The sequence below is a fragment of the Juglans microcarpa x Juglans regia genome, chromosome 2S (genome assembly GCF_004785595.1).
Source record: "Juglans microcarpa x Juglans regia isolate MS1-56 chromosome 2S, Jm3101_v1.0, whole genome shotgun sequence".
NCBI classification, from domain to species: Eukaryota; Viridiplantae; Streptophyta; class Magnoliopsida; order Fagales; family Juglandaceae; genus Juglans; species Juglans microcarpa x Juglans regia.
Genome location: NC_054597.1, coordinates 32,948,278 through 32,958,863, shown reverse-complemented (window position 1 = coordinate 32,958,863; position 10,586 = coordinate 32,948,278). Strand labels below are relative to the sequence as shown.

The window sequence follows — 10,586 nt, the reverse complement described above, 5'->3', positions numbered from 1 at the left end:
AAAAGTAGAAATAATAGACTGAGCTTCCTCCCAAAAATCTCACAAATACCAATAGTTACAAGGCCTCGAGTTGAACCAACCAATAACAACCCTATAATCCGACTCCACCACCAAATTCCTCAACCCCAACTGTTGACAAAGACGTAACCCATCTAGTAAAGCAGGACACTTAGCAATGGTATTCATAGCATGCCCATAACAATGTGCAAATCCCCCAAGTACCCAACCATTTGCATTTCGAACAACACCTCCACCACCAGATACACCCGGGTTCCCAATTGAACCCCCATCCACATTAAACTTGATTATGCCCACTTCCGGCGAAGACCAAGCAATCAACCTTGGCCTTTGCTCAACAACCGGCACCAATGGACAATTAAGCTCACCCGATACCCGTCTATCAATTGAACCCAAACTCTTGAATTTTCTCATCGACGTAGACAAATCAATGACCAACCCTTTGACCATGCAAATAATTCTCCTCCAATCATATTTCACATCCTCCATACGAGCTGCACATCTAGCTCTCCAAAGAGCCCAAGAAATAAGAATAGGAATAATACCATGAAGCCAACAAACTTGTGAGCAATAAGAATCACGACTCCACCAAATATTAACAACCCAACCCAAGTCTGCGTAGAAGGTAGATGAATACCAAAAATAGCCGCGAAAAAATCCCAAACCTTCCATGGACCCTCCCCATCACAAAGAACATGATCCAATGACTCAATCTTATTTGACAAACAACAATGACATTAAGAGGCAAGAGAAATACCAAGCTGTTGAATAGAATCATCCACCGGAATGGCTTTTTGACGTGCTCTCCAACATAAAAATGACATCTTCTTTGGCACATGGTCTTGTCATAGCCACTTCCGCCAATTACAAACAAAACCATGATATCTAATAAGCTGCCAAGCAGATTTTGTGGAAAAAAGACCATCAGTCGAATGCTTTCAAACCAACACATCCTTCCCCTCACGAACACGCATCCAAGATTGATGAATTTTCTCTATTATTTCCTCATCCACAATCTGCTACAACCACCCATAATTCCACATAGCCCCATCCCATACTTGCCGAACCTGTAAATTGGGCTCTCCCACAATAGGTAACCGATCAACAATAGGACCATCCCCAAGCCAATTATCAAGCCAAAAATTTAAAGATCCTTCTCTAGCCAACCATTTGGAATTGCTAAACATCAAAGGCAAGACCTGCACAACCCTCTTCCAGAACCGAGAACCCTTCGATACTACCATAATTGTTTTAAAAATATGCTCATTTCCAACATACTTAGAAGTAAAAAATTCCGACCAAATAGAACCACCACTAATTAATTTCCATGCAAACTTCATGAACAAAGATTTTTGAATCTCAGAAAGATCCGGAATTCCCAATCCACCCTCCTCAATCGGCAAACAAATGCGACTCCAGGAAACCCACTTACACTTTTAGCTTCTATGCTCGACCCCCAAAGGAAATTTGCAAAAATTGACTTAAGCTTTGCATATATTCCTTTAGGAAATTTAGCACAGATAATAAATGAATAGGCATGTTATTCAGAACATGCTTTATAAGGACAATTTTACCACCGAATGAAAGAACCTACTCTTCTAACCAGCTATTTTTTTTTTTTTGAAATTTCACCAGCAAAGGCTCAAACATACGTAAAGTCATCCTCCTTACATATAAGGGCATGCCCAAATAAACACATGGCCAAGCACCTTCCACAAATCCCGAGATACGCAAAAGCTGTATTTTCCTATCCATAGGAATATTAGAGGAGAAAAAAATAGAAGACTTACTTGGACTCACAAGCTGTCCCGAAAAGCTTTCATACTTACTAATCACCCTCATCAAGTTACGAATAGATGTTTTTTAACCATTGGTAAAAATCAAAAGATCATCAGCATACAACAAATGAGATATTCGGGTTCCCCCATTCGGATTAAAATACTTAACTTTTCCTGAAATAAATTCTTTGTGAAGCATCTGCGACAACAACTCTTCAGATAAAATAAATAAATATGGCGAAAGGGGATTCCCTTGGCAAATCCCACGTGACGGCTTAAAAAAATATTTGAAACTTCCATTCATCATAATTGAAAACATAGGTGAGGAATTAACATTAAAAATCAGCGATCACCACTTTTCTGAGAAGCCCAACCTATGCAATACTTTCATAAAAAACTGTCAACTAACTCGGTCATACGCTTTTGCCATATCAATTTTCATCATGACATTCCCCCCTCTAGTCCTCCGATTCATCCCATATACAAGTTCTTGTGCAATAGACATATTATCAAAAATACTTCTACCACGAATAAAAGCAGCCTGTTCCGACGAGATAATACCTCCAATAATAGAAGCCAGTCTAAAAATCATGATTTTAGCCATGATTTTATAAATAACCGAATACAAGCTAATAGGCCGAAATTGTCCAAACCCCATCGGTACATCAACCTTCGGAATCAACACAATATTAGTAGCTTCAAAAAAATTAGACAAAGGAATACCTGCAAAAAACTCCTTCGCCATATCAAATAAATTATTCTTCTCTATTTCCCAAGCAAGAATAAAAAACCTTTCTGAGAACCCATCAGGACCAGGGCTACTATCTTGTGGGATTGACCACAATGCCGCTTTAACTTCATCTAATGTGGGTGTAGCACACAAACTAGCATTTTGAATCTCAAAAACCACAGGCGTGATAAGACCAAAAATCTCCTCATCCCACACAAACTAACGACATAATGGAGTTGCGACGTTGTGGAGGTGGCGTTGTTGGAGTGTGGACTATGGAGATTGATGAAGGGTTTTTCACTTGCTAAGATTGAGAGACAGATGAATTTGTAAGGGAAAGGGGTAGAATTAGAAAAGAAAAAGGGAAAATAAGAAAAAGCAGGTAAATTATGGATATGCCATGGGATTCAACATAATTACAAAAAAACCATCGTATGTTCAATTTCGGACCAAAACAGTCATACTGGCCAGAATGGATTGAAATGAGCCGAAACTACTAGAATTGAACTCGGTACAAAATATACAGCTACACATTTCCGAAACAGCAAATTTCGACCATTCTGGCCGGATCAGAAAGATTTTCAAAACTTTGATTATAGTGCATTTATGAGTAAAAGAATCTCTGGATAAAGAAAGAATAGAGTATTTCTAATTTTAGTGTGGGGATCGTGCACCTTTTTGTGAGGCACGTGTGAGTCCCACGCTCCTCCAACTCTTCTTGACCCTTTTCACATTGAGAAATGATATAAATTACACTTTCGTTTTACTTTCATCTTACTATGTAAAATATATCAGTCTCACCACTCTTAGATCATTTTTTTTATTTTTTTAAAGGAAAAAATCTACATGTTGATGGATAATATCACTTCGTCAAGATGGGATGAGAGTGTTTATAAAATTCCCCTTTCACACCATGTCGTTCTCCCCCATTTCATTGTTCACCCATCCATCATTTTTTATGCTTTGTTTTGTTTTGTTTTTTTTTTTTTTTGTTGTGTATTTTTTTTAGGGACTTTAAAGTTTAGATTTACACCGTTTAACTACCAACAACACCCACAATGTTATCCAAAGAGGTTTCTAGGATTCAATTTGGTCATATATACTTTTTGATAGCGCTTGAACACCACGTGCCATTGCTAGCGTGCATAGTTGTCACATGCTCATGACGAGCTCGTCCATAGTTCTTGAAAGGGTAAAAATAGCCTAGATATACCAAAGTAAATCCATTAAAGGGCAATTATCAGGAGGTAAGTGAAGAAAATAAAAGAATGTCACAAGACAAAAAGGAAGAGCAGGATGTTAGAGAAAACGAGAGACTTAAAATAATGGAAATAAGAGGAAAACAAGTCAGGCACGTAAGAGGAGACATAAACCTTATTTCCCCACCTACCATTGACAATGCCACAATAAAAGGGATATGAGACCAGAGGGTGTGGGACTTCCAGACTTCTGAGCGACTATTATGAGAATAGAAGGATCATCTTCAACCTTACAACGAAAGCTCCATAAAGACTATTCTTTCTAGGCTAAAGGGATCATATTCGGCCTCTATTGTACAGAGATAAAGCTAGGAGTGACTATGAGAGACTGTAAAATACTCCTATTATAATAGATTTGCCCTCCAAACGATCCTTAGACATAGGCCCTATGCAGAACCACGTAAATTTGTGTCTCCATTTCTATTTACATTTTCAGTACTATTTTTCCATTTACTGTTATACATGGATGTAAGTACGGGTGCCGTACCACTGTTTCGAACCACCATCTTGGGTTTTAGACCGTATCATCGAGACATGGACAACCTTGATGGGCCGGGAATAACTATTTCTCTCATTCCGATCTATTGTGCGATTTTCGGCATTAAGAGTGTACTACCTTTTGCATACTCTTTTGTTGGAACTTTGTGCTCCTCCCCTACGGCGTGAGTTTAGTATTCTACAGCATTTCCCTCAATTGGGATTTTACAGAACACACTCAATACCAATCCACCATTGAAATACTGCGCTAATACTCATCCGAGAAAGTTCTTATATATATATATAAACTATATATAACCCTTCGGTGAAGAAAAAAAGAACCATTCTTTTTGTTTTTTTCATAGGTACCTAAACAACTACAAATTGAGGGAGTGATTAAATATTAAGATTTCAACTTCATAGAGTTGACATTTTCGTTCATTCATTTTTGCAACAGTACAAATAAATTTAACTACTGGCCAGAAAAGTTGCGGAAGAATATACTAATGCAATGATTGGAATGCCCTTCGATCTGCTTCCTCTCCATAAAAATAATGAAGATTATCATTAGGACTAAAGCATTAAGCTAGAAGGCATAAACCTTTTTGGCATATCCCTAAATCACAGATCTAGCTAATTTGCAAATGGAGAAACTTATATCAAGCAGATCTATTTTGCAACTCGTGTCGGAGTCTTATGTAATTCCACCGGAAAGTAGACCTGGAAATGCTATAGTTCCTCTATTCGAGCCCATTCCAGTAATTGATATTGCAGGAGAACTTGGTTCAGATCGAGCACAACTGGTGAAACAGATTATGCAGGCGTGCCAAGACTTCGGATTCTTTCAGGTTTCGATACATGCATGAATCCCAAATATCCTTCCTTAGAACGATGCATGCTTTATTTCTTCTTATATAGACGGCCTTTAATCCCATATATGATTGTGTTTGAACATGACAAAAACAAAACAGTTGATTAATCATGGGGTTTTCAAAGAAACTGATGCATAGATCATGATAGAGAGAAGGTCCATTACTGGAGAGAAACTTTGCGGCATCCTTGTCATCCTCTTGAGGAACATGTTCAATTTTGGCCTGAGAAGCCAGATCGGTATCGGTACGTGTACTGGACTTGAAAAACTTGTTTAAATATCTATTCCTTATTTTGTATTGATATCATACATGTTTTAATTTGTATTTTTTATTTGTATTTTTTAACTTCCATTTCTTCTGTTGCATTAATTGCAGGGAGGTGGTTGGAAGTTATTCAACAGAGGTGATAAAGTTGAGTTTGTGGCTTTTGGATTTGATCTGTGAAGGATTAGGTTTTGAAGCTGGATATTTTGAGGATCATGAACTCACCCAAAATCAGTTAATGTATATAAACGATTAACCTCCATGCCCGGACCCAAGTCTAACCTTGGGATTACCTAAACATAGCGATCCCAATCTCATAACCCTTCTTCTCCAAGGGAAAGTGTCTGGTCTCCAAATCTTGAAGGATGGAGAATGGCTTGGTGTTGAGCCTAACCCTAATGCCTTCATGGTTAATGTAGGCCTCACGTTACAGGTACATGATCGAGCCTATTCTTGATCATTAACATTGTGTGAAGTAGTACTTGATGTTTCAGATAATTGGAAAACTTTGCATGCAATTCGTGTCTAGTTCATTTCCATAAGAGAACTGCTACAGACACAAATAAATTATACAAAAATAAACCTACAAATTGACGTACTTTCACGTGATCTGTTAGATCTACTTTACAATAAAAGTAACTTTATAATCTGACATATGTATCGATCAAACAATGTTAGTTTGTAGATTTTCTTTTGTATAATTTATTTGTAGCTAAAGTATTTATCTTTCCATAAGTTACATCATGTGATTTTACTGCAGACGTGAATCACGTGTATCTTGCATGTGTCCTTTTACACTAGGACACTGTATTCCACACCCAACTGGTTCAATTTTAGAACCCAAGTGATCATCGAGTTTTGTATCACTTTTTATATCATGACTCACTAGACGAGATTAATAATTAGTACGTAATTCTTTAAATCAAGATTAATGTGTACGTTGTTTATATGATTAATCATGTAGATTATCAGCAATGGGAAGCTACTCGGTGCTGAACATAGGGCTGTGACGCAAAAAAAAACGTTGCACGGACATCAGTTGCACTTTCATTTTTCCCTCTAAGAATTGCCATATTGGACCTGAAAAATCGCTTCTTGTTGAATGCAGTAGTCCTCCACTCTATAGAGATTTTGCGTACAAGGATTATCTCAGCTCCTATGTGGCAGATACAAATGAAAGCGTTCCACCTCTTGAGCGATACAAGATTCAATATTAAGGATGCCAATTATTCACAAACATAGTAGTACTAAACAATGGTTGATTGGGGAATATATAATTGCTATGTATGTATGATCTTACATGTTTGTTTCTCAAACAATGGAGAAATATATATATATATATATATATATACACTACAAGAAAAAAAAGTATTTATGACAGATTATTTGCAACGATAACGACTATTTGTGATAAAGACAAACTCATTTTGACAGGAAATAATCATTTTTTATGAAAATAACTGATCACAAATAAGAAGTTTTCTTGTAGTTTATATATTCCTAAATTCTTTATCTGTTGTATCAGCTGGTTGGTCTGTGGTTCTATTCTGTATTGAGGATGTATGTACTATTGTTTTGCTGTGAAACCTCTTTGGTTATACGGATAAACCATCTTATATCATCTAATCATTATAATTTTTTTAAATTTTTACACAAAATATAGTAAATAATTTTACTTTTTTAAATAAAAAAATTATATTAAAAAATTATATTTTAATAATATTTTATTTAATTTTTAACTTATATCTCATTTCATCTCATATATATATATATATAACCAGATGGAGAGTAAATGTTATTCTCTCTTTTTGAAAATGCATGTGAGGATGACAACTGTGCAGGATCTTTACGTTGATGGGTTCAAAACTTCAAAGCTATGGAAATTATGGGGATGTTAAATGGGCTGGCTTAGTTGTTTCCTGGGCCGGACAATAGAATTGTTCTCCAGGACTGTACATAAATCTAGCAAATTCGATCTGAAAGTGAAAGAAAATTATGTAAATTTTGAAAATTAAATAATTTTTTTTAATATTAATTGGTTGTAAAATAGTTATAAAAATATCATTATTCAAAGCTGATTAATGAGAATTCAGTACTCTTTCCTTCTTCTTTTCTTGGAGGTTAATCACCCTCGTTGCATGTCATTTCTTACTTACTTTTCTTTCCCATTTTGATTCATTTTCTTTCAAATCAAACCCATAATTTCGGGAGTGTTACATGCAAATTGCCAACAAATTGTACGTGAGCTGAGGAAGGACTTTTTCCTGAGGTAAATAATATTGTCGTACTCTCTGAAAATATATCATTTTTTTTCTTCAAATTTAGAAGCCACCTTATATATATAATTTTTTCATCAACTACTATTCACTATCCCGCACTTTATGAAAAAAAAAGTTATAAGTATGTAATGTAAAAGTAAACAGTGACTAATGCATAGAATATACTCTTATACCGGCAAGGGTACTACCTGTCTGGCCTATAGTAATCATATAAACAATAAGCATACTATTGTTATTATGTTTAACGGCATTTCCGATGATATCTCTGGAATCATTTGGAAGATGTTTATCCTATGAATAATGAAGAGAACCAATATATATATATATATATATATAGAAAATGAGAAAAAAATAATGAAGTAGGTACATTATAAATTGTTGTTCATCAACTTTGAGTAGTCTATTGATCAATGAGAAATGGCACTAAACCCATGACCTTATCCGTCCAAGTGCTCAGATTAGATTAAGCACCCAAAATCTTACAAAATTTTTACATGTGGCTGGAAAGCACTTTAATTTGTACCTTCCAAGGTGGGTAGGGATCGCTTTCTGATCATCGATGATCAGTACAAATTTATTTCTCAAACGCATCATTCTTCACCTTTTTCCTTATCAACTGTATCGTTTAGGATTACACTATCAATGCCTTTTTTGCACTAATCTTACTTGAAATTGATGCTTTTATTTCTTTGTAATCTTCCAAAGTTACTTTTGAGGATAATCTGTCGTTGGGGTTTGGACCGATATATATCAACCATTTTAATAATATTATATAATAAAATGCATGATTAATTAATAGTCAAAGAATAGACCAATTTATAATTGCTATTTAACAAGATTTTATATGCTTAATTATGAAGATCATATGCCTCAACCTTTTTGGTCCAACAATTAATATATTTCAATGGGTTTTGGGCCTTGGCTAATCACATGAGTAAATCTTTTAGCATTAATTACTTTTTTTTCTTTCTTTCTTTTTTCCCTTTTTTTTTTTGAAGGCAAATTGTCATCATTCATTCATAAAAAAACTTACATTCATGACCGGATATATTATGAGATGTTCCCATATCAAATATGACATCATAAACCAAAATAATACATTTAGAGTTCTACCAGTATACTATTTCCTTTTGTAATTGGTCTGATCTTCACTACTGCTGATATTCTATACAGACAAACGTCCAAGAAACGATATTTTCTGTCTAAACAGAGACTCATTCTCACTCTTCATAGAAAGAGATGACTCAATCTCTACAGACAAAGGTACGAGAAACAAACTCTTTTTGTTTTTATTTTAATTAATAATAAGGAAACTAAAAATGAAAATAGTAAGATATATGCGAAAAATAACGGATTATAATTTGGACCAATTCCAATAGACTTCAGAATCTGTGACGACACGTGAAAGCAACATGTTTGTATTTTTTCAGCCACAAAACTTAGATCTGAAAGATCTGGTGGTGGCGAGTCTGATGATCTGTGTGGTGAGAAGAGTTGCTGGAAGGGGGCGCGTGAGGACCACACGCATATGTGGTCAACGTGTGAGGTCCACGCGTAGTAATTTTCGCAAAACCATCACTTTCCTCCGAATGCACGCTTTTTTTTTTTTTTTTTCTCTTTTTTAAACGTGATTTATGAAGGCTTGAGATTTTATAACCTCTTATTTAATCATCAACTTCATAAAGAAATTTGATTATTCTTTTACTAAAAAAAAAATTGATAATCGTTCTTTATGGTTATATATACTCCAAATTAAAGTAGCGCATATATATATATATATATATATATATATATATATTTATATGTAGTTGTAGTCATCTCCTTTAATTGTAATATTACTGATGATGATAATGGCAGTACTACTTCTAGAATCATGGAAAATTTCAATATGCTCATAGAAAATCTGGCGAAATTAGAGTTCCACTTTCATTTAAAAATGCATTTTTGAATGCTGAAAGTTATTGTGATAAAGATTTATTGGTGCTAACTAGTGCTCTCAATCTGTTGATTACAACATGACTTTTGAAGGATCAATATTAATCAACCTAACAATGAATCCTTTGTATATTATATTTTTGCAATACAAGATCAAGTGGTAAAGTGTCTTGGTCTTGATCAGGTCTACTCCTTCCAAATATAAAACTCGAACTTTTAAGTACAAATAATTTCTAGAATCATATTTCATTCATCCGTGTGATCATAAAGATCACTGCACAGATCTAAAGTTTAACTGAGATAAAAGACATGTTGCGTTTGTAAAGTCTTTTAAGATTTTTTCACCTTGAGAAAGAAAAAAGGGAAGTCATCTAGTCATGACCATTGGATTCCCTATCACTAGATTTGTCATTGAGTTGGTGAGTTAAAAGAGTTGAAGATCGAAGATCATCTAAAAAGTGAATAAACCCAAATGAATAGCTAAGCATAGATGAATAATTTACTAAGGTAATGGCCTCTACTGTCACTTGTACGTCATTAGTAACATTCATGGAGTTCTTCAAATGGGTCTTCCATTTTCACGCCCGTCGATATTGACTTTGAGAGAGAGAGAGAGATCAAAGAATTACTCATGACTATGGAGACTGAGGAGACACCCCTCTACATCCCATGTTACTAAAAAGCTATGCTGCAAAATCTACTTGGGATGGTTTCGGTTCCCAACTGATCTCTAATATTAAGAGATGAGATCAAAGAAATCAAAGAAATCAAAGAAAAAGTAGGAATTGATGGAAATGATAAGAGGTGGCCCTTTGGAATCCAATTGCAATTTGAAAAAGCTTATAAAAGTGTCGCACCAACCCTTCTTTCTTTCTTTTTTTTTTTTTTTTTAACATTTTCCAACATTACATTACTAATTCGGAAAATATTAATTAATTATTAGGTTCTTACATTATATATATATATATGTAAAG

At 34.8% G+C, this 10,586-nt stretch overlaps 1 pseudogene; it reads left to right on the top strand.

Annotated features, from left to right (window-relative positions):
- The first annotated feature begins 4,890 nt into the window (after window positions 1-4,890).
- LOC121253585 lies at window positions 4,891-6,615 on the top strand (annotated as a pseudogene).
- The last annotated feature ends 3,971 nt before the right edge of the window (window positions 6,616-10,586 follow it).